Raw genomic sequence first — 9,700 nt, forward strand, 5'->3', positions numbered from 1 at the left:
TTTTTTTTTTTACAATTAAGGTAAAGAATAAGAGCAAATCATTCTGGAAGAACGCAAAGGAAAATAGCTTTAGATATTTAAGTGACAATTGAATTTATTCTCATAATGGTTTTAATAGCTTTTGTATAATCTTCATCGCTATTATGAGATATAAAATGTATTTATCAAATCTGTAATCATTATGCCAAAAATCTGAATTACTGTAACATTTTGTATATTGTTAAAACTGTTAACTTTAATTGTAAAAAAAAAAAATTTAAATAACTAAAGACAAAAAAAAAAAAAGGCCCAAGAAGCTTAGTTCCAAGGTCTGCCGCTTCCAGTGGTCGTGGTGCCACACTGTATAATGCGGCTCTGGGCAGTCTAAGCGGCTTTCCCCCACAGGGACTAACTTTAATTGTAAAAAAAAAAAATTTAAATAACTAAAGACAAAAAAAAAAAAAGGCCAAGCAGCTTAGTTCCAAGGTCTGCAGCTTCCAGTGGTCGTGCTGCCACACTGTATGATGTGGCTCTGTGCAGTCTAAGCTGCATCTCCCTCAAGGGACTGGCAGAGAGGACAGAGAGGGAACCCCAGTTAGCAAGAACTAGAGCTGGGGTTGAGGTTCAGTTCTGTGCTCTCAACCATCCTGCAATGTAGTCTCTGCCTTTACTGCCTTATGCCACTGGCTGGCTCTTAAACACCTTCCAACGTGTAAATGGTCTTAACCTTTGTATTAAAATACACTGATTTGAAAAGATAGTTTCACCTCATTATTGTCATTGAAATAGCTATTTATTATTTATTTCTATCATCTGTTCAAATGCAAATCTAACATGGTAGATGCATTGAGAAAGGATTTGGCTAGGTGGTCCAAGTTGGCCTTGACTCACTAGCCTAGGGTGACTCTAATTTTTGATCCTCTTGTCTCAGCCTCCAGAATGCAGTGATTATAGACATGCGCCACCACACCTGGCAAAAATCTATCTACTGAATACATTTGTCCATGAAGGAACTGAAGCTGTGAACTAGGGTCAGATGAGGAAGGGGTCATGCTAGAGGACAGTCGCTCTTGGTGGGGAGTGTTTGCAACAGGATGGTGTAGTGACTAGTTGCCTTTGGAACATACTTGAGGTCTATGGTATGCTTCACATGCCTGGAGCAGTCTCCTGTGTGCCTGAAGTTAATATTCTAAGTAAAGTGCTTTGTGGGCAGGTGCCATCTGGGGGTGGGGAATGTGGCAGCATGGGTCCCAAAACTTATTCACTGGTTTCTGAGACACGTTAGCAAAGGGTGGTGGCTTGGGAACCTGGCCCTAGACCAGGAAACCTGTAGTCAGCACTGGGGAATGCCACTGAGGAGTTGCAGAAAGGTCTGGAAGGTGGTGGTGCCCAGGCTGTGTGCAGCACCCCAGCACAGCCTGTAACTTGAGCTTTGGAAGAGCATTAGGAACGTGACATCAGGACACTTCCCAGCTGTGCCAACAGGTGGATCAGAGTTCAGTGGGTGGGGATGAGCAAGGGTAGCTGAAGTTGGTGACCTGAGCTCACTGGCTTCTGTTTCTGGACCTTGGCTCACCAGCACCCTGGCTCTCCAGCCCCTCTCAGTCTATTCTAGCTCCAAGTCCAGTGTTCCCTGTCCTGCTGCTGCCTTTGTTTTCACTGCAAAAAGTTTGAAAGTCCAGTGGCCTATTGCATTTCTTTTTAGCACACTCATGAGGGGACGTCTGGGGCTAGAGACAGACTGTGTGAAAGATGGGGGTAGGGCAGGGACAGAAGTGTGTAGCCTTAAAAAACGCTTTATCTCTTAGCTAGACACCTCCTTTATTAAAATGAAATTTATAGGTTGAGATGTGAACACAAAGGCGGAGGAGACGGGAGGGTTAAAGCTGAGAGGAGGCATGCAGCACACATAAAACAGGAAATCCCCCAGACTCACCATTTCAGAATGAAACACAGACACATTCACTTCGCTTTACCCTCCTCTCTTCCGCCACCTGTGATACACACTCCAGATTTATCATTGGTTCCCAGGGACCAGCTTCAGCTCCACAGCCTCCTGCCACCTCACCATGAATCACAGCTGAGAAGGGTCAGGGCGGAGCCTGGCAGAAGCAGCCCTCGAGGTGGCCAGCACTCAAGCCCTGAGCTTGGACACTTGCCCTAGGACAGAATCCGGGCCCAGTAACAGGACTTGGTGTTTTCTGGAATTAGAACACAAGTCAGGGACAGCTGCCTTTTATAGAATCCTTCCTCCTGTCTCTCCCTCATCTCTCCTTGCCAATGTGCAGGTCCTGGGTTTTGAGGGTGCTTCCAAAGGCTCAGTCTTCAAATAGTGCCAGGTTATCAAGGGAGCAGGGACTGCTAGGTTTGGGAGCAACGTGTCCTGCTTTGAAATAGCCATAGAACACTCCCCGAATGGGACATTTATTGTTGGTTCGAAGCTCCATCAAAGCTCTGGGCATATTTATACAATTAGCATAACCAGAGAAAGAAAAACAGCACAGTGCTGACACATTGTGTGCTCTGATTAACTTGTTAAGATAAATAAAAGGCCTAGAGTCCTGTGAGGGAATTGACACAATTGGTCTTATGAAGGTGGGTAGATGCTGGGCCAGTGTAGGGCCAGCAGATAATGTGTACTTCTACCCCCGGAAGTCAGTCCCAATGGAAAGGGACTCTACCCCACATGTGGTGGTGAATTCCCTACGGGGCAAGGCAGGGTAGTCTTTAGTCTCAAGCCCGCAGCGCTGGCTCGTTTCTGACAGGTCAACTCCCATTACTGCAGGACTTGGGCAGCAGGCTGACTTTTGTCAGCCAAGAGTTTTGTTTGTCTTTGGATTTGGTTTGTTGTTTTTGCAGTCCTGGGAACTGTACCCAGGGCCTCATGCAAGCAAGCACCCTCCACCATGCTAAACCTACCCCTAGACTTCTTACGTTGTGATTTGAGACAGGGTCTCACTGAGCTGCCAAGCTGGGCTTGAACTTTATCTGTAGCTCAGGTAGGTCTTGAGTGCGAGATTCTTTTGCTTCGCCTCCCCCAGTAGCTGGGATTACAGGCCTAAACTGTGTGCCTGGCTTGGTTCTTGTGCAAAGTGACTGGCGTGCAGGGTTTAGTGTGAACACTTTATAGATCCACCTGCTTCCTGTCCATCTGCAGCCATCGGGGGTTTTCTGAGTGAGGCTCTGTCTCACAGTATTAAATAAATGGGAACTAGGATCCATGGAACACCTGCTCTGGCCTCTGACCAGACATAGGCTGACTACTCTGAAGTCATCTGTCTTGTCACATACACCCAGTGACCCTGTGATAGAGGTGTTCACACTGTTTATCTCAGAGTGACTTCTTGGTTCTCCCCAGGCAGAGCACACTAACACCTGTTAACTTCCATTCTAGCACTTACTTAAACCTAAATTCTTTTCTTATTTTGTATATTAGTTATTAATACCTTGGCATCACTGTGACCAAATTACTTGAGGGAGCATCTTAAAGGAGGAAGGATTTGCTTTGGTTCATGATTTTGGAATGTTTAGTCCATGGTCACTTGACTCCATGTCCTTGGGCAAAACATCATGGTGGCAGGAGCATGTGGCAGAGGACAGTTCCTTACTTCCTGTCTGAACAGGAAGAAGGCACTGAGACGGGGAAGCAGCCAGAGATAATACACCTCTAAGCTCCATGCCAGTGACCTACTTCCTCCAGTTTGGCCTCACCTTCTGATGTTTCCACAGCCTTCCATAATGCTGCCACCAGCTGGAGACCTAGCGTTCAAAATTTGAGTCTATGGGGCTTATGTTCATAGTCAGTCTGTATCAATTGTGTGTCCTATTTTGTCTGCCTTCCCACCCTGAGCAGGTGGTAAGGGACTGTGGCTCCCTGCTCTGTACCACCTCTGCACCTGTCAGGGAGCCCAGAACAGAGTGGATTCACCATACATGTTTGTTGTGTGAATGAACAACTTCCTACAGTGTTCCAGAGGTCAGCTGGGAGTGGTGGACACAAGGACACAGTGCTCTAGCTTGTCTAGATCAGCAGTGACTACTTGACTCCTTTTGGCTCTATAGTCTGTTCCGATCTTGGCAACTGTTTAATACTCAGTCACTCATTCACTAGTTCAATAAATATTTATTTCTTCAGGGTTTGTTATGTGTGAGGCAGTCTGCTGATGATTCCTAATTGGGCTATTTTTTTCCCCCTGTTGAATTTCAATTGAGGAAGAAAAAAGCAATTGCAGCATTTTTCAAGGCAAAACAAGCCATATAACAACCACAGACCACAAACGACAGAGCAGTCTTTCATGAGGTTAATTAGTCCTGAGCCTTTAAAAAAAATAATAATCACCAATTCTGGAGTGTCTTTGAAGGCTTTTTGAATGGAGTAGCAATCAAGAAACTTCAGGCTTCATGAAGCAAGCTCTCTGGGCAGAACAAGGACTTTGGAATGTGTTTCTGTGGCTCTGATTTAGCTGAGTTTTCTTCTGATAAAGAAATTTTAAGGATATTGATGGGCACAGGATGTACATTGACTGAACACAGACTTGGTGGCACACAGGCAGTGTTGGAATCTCAGGCTCTTCTTTCTGCTTCAGACCCAGAAGGGTAGCTGACATCTTTCATCAAAAAGACAGACAATTCCAATCCCCTGACGATTCCAGATTATGGATCCCAGGAGGCTCGCCTTACACCAGCATTTTATCACTGGAATCAGAGTGACTGCTGTTTATTTTCTGAACTTCTGCATAGTTTTCAAGGTGTTGCCTGCCAGCAGGGCCTGGGCTGATGGTGACACGTGTTATTGTCACATCCCTAGATCTAAAAGAAAACACGAGATAAATAAATATCAGTGTTTTTTTGGATCTCTTTTTGCTGTCATGAGCAATGGAGGGACTGGTATTTGTTAATTCACAGATCAGCTTTGTGCTTCTTTCACCTGTCAGGGACAGAGGGGGTGGGGCATGGTTGGCAGAGGGACTGGGCTGGAAGGCCATGGGCTGGGTTCTAGGCTGGGCAAGGGACAGAAGTGGGCTTTGGTAAAACCCTACTGAGGATAGAGGCAGAGTCTGGCTGCAGGCCTGTCTTCTTGTATTCTCCCATGAATGGTTAGGTTGCCTCCTAGTGTGACAGACAGCACTCTCTCAGATTCAGCTGCTGTGGGCTGGCATCCCAGTAAGGTTGCTAACCCTCTGAGTCTCTGTGTCTCCATCTGTAGAATAGGATTCTGGAGCTGCATTAGTTACTTTTTATATGACTATAACCACAGCACCTGACAGAAACAACTTCAGGGAGGAAGGATTTATTTTGGCTCACAGTTTTGGAAGTTTCAGTTCTAGTTACTCAGCTTCAGGCACTCGAGCAGAGAGCATCATGGCAGTGGAAGCCTGTGGGTGGAGGGCAACTGTTCACATCCTGGTGGATCAGGTAGCAGACAGCATCAGACCCTGGGCTATCACCTTCAACACAGCTAGCTTGTACTCACCTATTTCCGCCAGGGGCTCATCAACAGTTTCCACAGCCTCACAACATAGCACTAACCAGCTGAAAAACAGGTGTTCAAAACATGAGCCTGCAGGGCCAGCTCAGATCGAAATCACAGCACTCACTCAACTTCTCCATTCTGCCTGGGTTGTTGAGATGATTCCCCACTGGAGGAGCAAGTCCACCTTCCACCAGCCAGCTGACTCTTCACTCTCCCCCATCATCTCTTCCATGACCTTTGCCCTTCTTGGTGTCATTTCTCTCAGCCTTTTGCCTCCTTTGGATCTTCTTATCCACACCAGGGAGTGACATTGACATCCGTGGCCCATGTGCCACATCTGGCCTGCAGTGCTATAGAACAGGGCTGTGTCCACACATCAGCATATTGTCCACAGTAATTCTTGTGTGGTGATTGGAGAGGTGAAAATGTAAATACCTCCCTGGCCCACTACTGCAGAAACTGACTCCTGTTCCAGATGTTCTCCTAGGCCTGTGGCACACAGATCCCACACTTTTCCCAAAGACTTCACTTGTGTTTTTGACCTGCTTGATGCATGGCATGTTAATTAGTATTAGACAGAAAAAGAATATCAGGAGCAAATACATTTGGGAAGTCCTAAGTGAAAGATTTAGCATGGTTGCTTTCCTGGCTTGTAGGACTTATCAGGAGCATTTGATGTGCTATAGGGTATGCTGGGAATCTCCAAGAAGAAAATGTGGTATGCACATTCCTCAGATGCACTGCTGCGGAAGAGCTGGGCCTCTTATCTAACCTTCTGTTTCTCTGGGTGCTGTTATCAGCTACCATAGCTTAAGAATACTTTTATCTGAAATTTTAACTTCCAATCTAGAACTCTCCCTGGCACCACATATTACTGTTCATGTACTTTGCAAATATCTAACAGACATCTCAGCTGTAACACACTCTGGATCCACCTACGCCTCTCTGCCTGCTGTCTGGCCTGGGAAGTAGTGTTTAGCAGTTGCTGGGGTCAAACAGAGAGCTCATCTCGACTCTCGCACCCTCACACCCCACTCCTGACCAGTCACACTCTGTATCTAATCTATCCGCATGTCTGTCCTCCTGTCCTCTCTGCCTTCAACACCCATCCTGTGCATGGCTACTTCTCACCATCTGCCCCGTGTCCATTCAATTCTGAGTCACTCTTCTGGTCTGGGTCCGTACGCCAGACTCCAAACCAGCTTCTTGCCTCTGTGCCTACCCCGTGTTTTGACTTCTGAATAGTGGTCAGGACATCCAAAGCTCTCATCTAGCCACATCCTCCTAGGGCTTAAAGCATTTTCAGGAGAACATTCTGTTCCATCGGAAGGAAGTGCTGACTTCTTATAGAACTCTCTAGGCTCTGTGTGGTGAAGCTTATACCAGTCTCTTCCACTGGTTCATCTTGCCTCTCAAATACAACCTCTGCACCTGATAAACTATCATCCCATCCTCTGTTCCATGGCCATGACCTTGTCTTTTCAAGGACTCTGATATCATTTAGGTCTCAATTTTATAGATCTTCAGTAATACTTTGCTGGACAGCCCAGTATTTCAATTTCTTTCCAGAAGAAATTACTCCACTTTAGCATCTTCAGAACTTTGTTGAAATCTCTCAAGTTATCATACTTAACCATTTCTTTCCTGCTTATTTTGATTTTGTTTCCTACTGAGTGCAAGCTTTATGAGGGGAAGAACCAAGGCCTGACATTTCTCTTTCCTACCACTAGGCATCCACAACTTTAAAACAGGAGGCACATAATGGCTATTAGACAATAGCCACATGTTGACGGACTGACTCCTAACCTCCCTTGTCCTAGAGCACACTGTGTCTCAGCATCTAACACCTTGCCTGTGATAGCAGCATTTGGGGTTCACCGAGGGTGGCTTGTCAGGGGCTCACTGCAGGCCTGGAACTCAGTAGCTCAGGCAATTCTTCCAGTGAGCAGGCAGAGCTCATGACCAGGGATCATGTTATCCCCACATCTCAGGTGGGAAAACCATGTTACAGTCTGTTTAGCTGTTGACTTAAAGAGCAAGCATTCCTTTCTCCTGGTTCTAGGGGCTGGGAGGGTCAGGTACCAGGTGCCAGGAGATTGGCCTCTGCTGAGGCCCGTTTCCCCGTTTACAGATGGTATTTTCTCCCTAGGTCCCTCTACAAAGTGGGGAGAGTGCTTTCTTCTCTCTTCATTTTCTCCTTTCTTCTTCTTCCTCTTCATCTTCTTCCTCCTCTGTCTTCCTTCCTTCCTTCTTTCCTTCCTTCCTTCCTTCCTTCCTTCCTTCCTTCCTTCCTTCCTCCCTCCCTCCCTCCCTCCTTCCCTCATTCTAAGAGATTACAATTTTGAATAGAAAAATTTTGTATAGCAATAAATTGCTATAATTATTTTTCTATACAAAAATATTCATCCTTGGCAAGAAAGGGCACCTTCACATAAACTCTCATGTCCCTTGGAAATAACTCTGAGTCCTTAGACCCTCTCATGAGGGCTTCACTCTGATGCCCTAATCATCTCTCCAGCATGCTGTCTCTAGTGTCTTGGAGGGGGGGCAGATTCTAGCACAAGAATTTTGGAGGACACAACCATTCAGTCCGTCTGAGGCCACATTGCTTCTCTAAATTGTACTTCTGTTATGTGTCAGAGCCTGGTAGATTCCAGACCCACAACTGTGGGTAATACCAGGCTTTGGCTGCTGCATTTAGCATCTGGGAGTGAGCTTGCAAGGCCCAGCAGCTTCAGGCCTCGACATTGTTCTGACTGACTTCTGACTAGGGAGTAGCTCTGCTCTCTCATGTGCACAGAAGTTGGGACATAAGGGTTGGAGAGATGACTCAGTGGTTAAGAGTGCTGGCATCTCTTCCAGAGGACCCAGGCTCAGTTCTCAAGCACCTACACCGCAGCTAACAACCATCGGTAACTCCAGTTCCAGGACATCCAACACCCTCTTCTAGCCTCCATGGGCCCTGCAGACACATGGTGCATTTACATAGATGCAAGCAAAACATTCATACACATAAAAATAAATAAATTAAAAACTTGGAGCATTGCTTAGCTGGGTTACAAACTTCACTGTCATGGGAAGCAACCAGGCCTGGTTTGTGTAGGCCCTTCACCACTTGTCAAAAGTAATCCTACTTATGTGTTGATAGTGAGCTGGTATGAGGAGCTTGCCAGGATACCTGGCTCACAGCGTGAACTTTGTTCTAACTTTTGCTTACAGTCATACACAGCTAGGAGGGCTTTCTTCAGGACCAGAGCTGTGAGCTAAAGGAGAGTTGTTTCTTCCTGGTCCAGTCCTCATTTCTGCTTGGTCTCTGAGGAGGTGTGGTTACCTAATTACAGGTGGCACATCTGTGTGAGCCTGAAGCTGAATCACAGAGCCTCCTTCTCCTTCAAAGAGGGTTTGGCCCAGTTCTAGCACCTCTCCAACACCTGTTAATCTCCCTCTTAGCAGACCAAGTTCTTGGAACTGGCCTGGGGCTCAGGGCTCCTGGCAGAGAGTGGAATTTCTCAGGCATGTAAGACATTGCTTTGCCTAAGATTTCACGTGTACCGCATTTGCATGCCACACACAACACAGATGTGGTATTTAAATATTCATGGCTTTTGTTGTTGTTGTTATGGGAAGCTTTACGGTACATCCTACCTTCCAATCATAGCAGTGCCATGAGGTTTTCTTTCAAATAAAGGTATTACAATAAAAAGTTACTTGAAAACACACATATAAGCACAATTTGCTGATACCACTCCTAGGCATGTGTGTATCTCAGAGCCCTGAAAACATACCTCCACACACTTTCTTGCAAATGTTCACAGCAATGTTCTCTATAACTTTATTACAGGTCCCAGTCAGAGGCCACCTAAACACCCAGCAAGAAGTGGACAGAGAAACTGCACACACCCAAACAATGGAGAGTAGAACTGAGCAAATATTAAGGTGCACAGGTACCACGAGTAATTTCGAGAAACACCCTAAATCTTTTACTCTGTGAGCCCATCTTCTTAGAACAGGTATATTATAGCTGGCATGGTAGCACAGGTTTATAATCCTAGATGCTTGGGAGGCTGAGGCAGGAGGATTGTAAATTTAAGGTCAGTCTGAGCTACGTAGCAGGACTTTGTCTTAAAATAAAAGAGATGGGGGCACGGCTCAGCAGCAGGACGCGTGCTGTCATGTCTCATGTGCTGGGTTCCACGCCTAGGACCGCAGTAAAGAGTGAATAAAAAGGGGGGGCTGCCTTGTTCCTGC

At 46.1% G+C, this 9,700-nt stretch overlaps 1 long non-coding RNA gene across 1 annotated transcript in view; it reads right to left on the reverse strand.

Moving 5' to 3' along the window:
* LOC115069809 overlaps positions 1-2,015 on the reverse strand; it is a 12,323-nt gene extending 10,308 nt beyond the window's left edge. Inside the window, exon 1 of the long non-coding RNA XR_003849037.1 lies at positions 1,916-2,015. This is a non-coding gene — a long non-coding RNA (uncharacterized LOC115069809). The remainder of the gene's footprint in view (positions 1-1,915) is intronic.
* Between the last annotated feature and the right edge of the window lie 7,685 nt (positions 2,016-9,700).

The sequence above is a fragment of the Nannospalax galili genome, unplaced genomic scaffold, assembly GCF_000622305.1.
Source record: "Nannospalax galili isolate Female #2095 unplaced genomic scaffold, S.galili_v1.0 scaffold274, whole genome shotgun sequence".
Taxonomy (NCBI): domain Eukaryota; kingdom Metazoa; phylum Chordata; class Mammalia; order Rodentia; family Spalacidae; genus Nannospalax; species Nannospalax galili.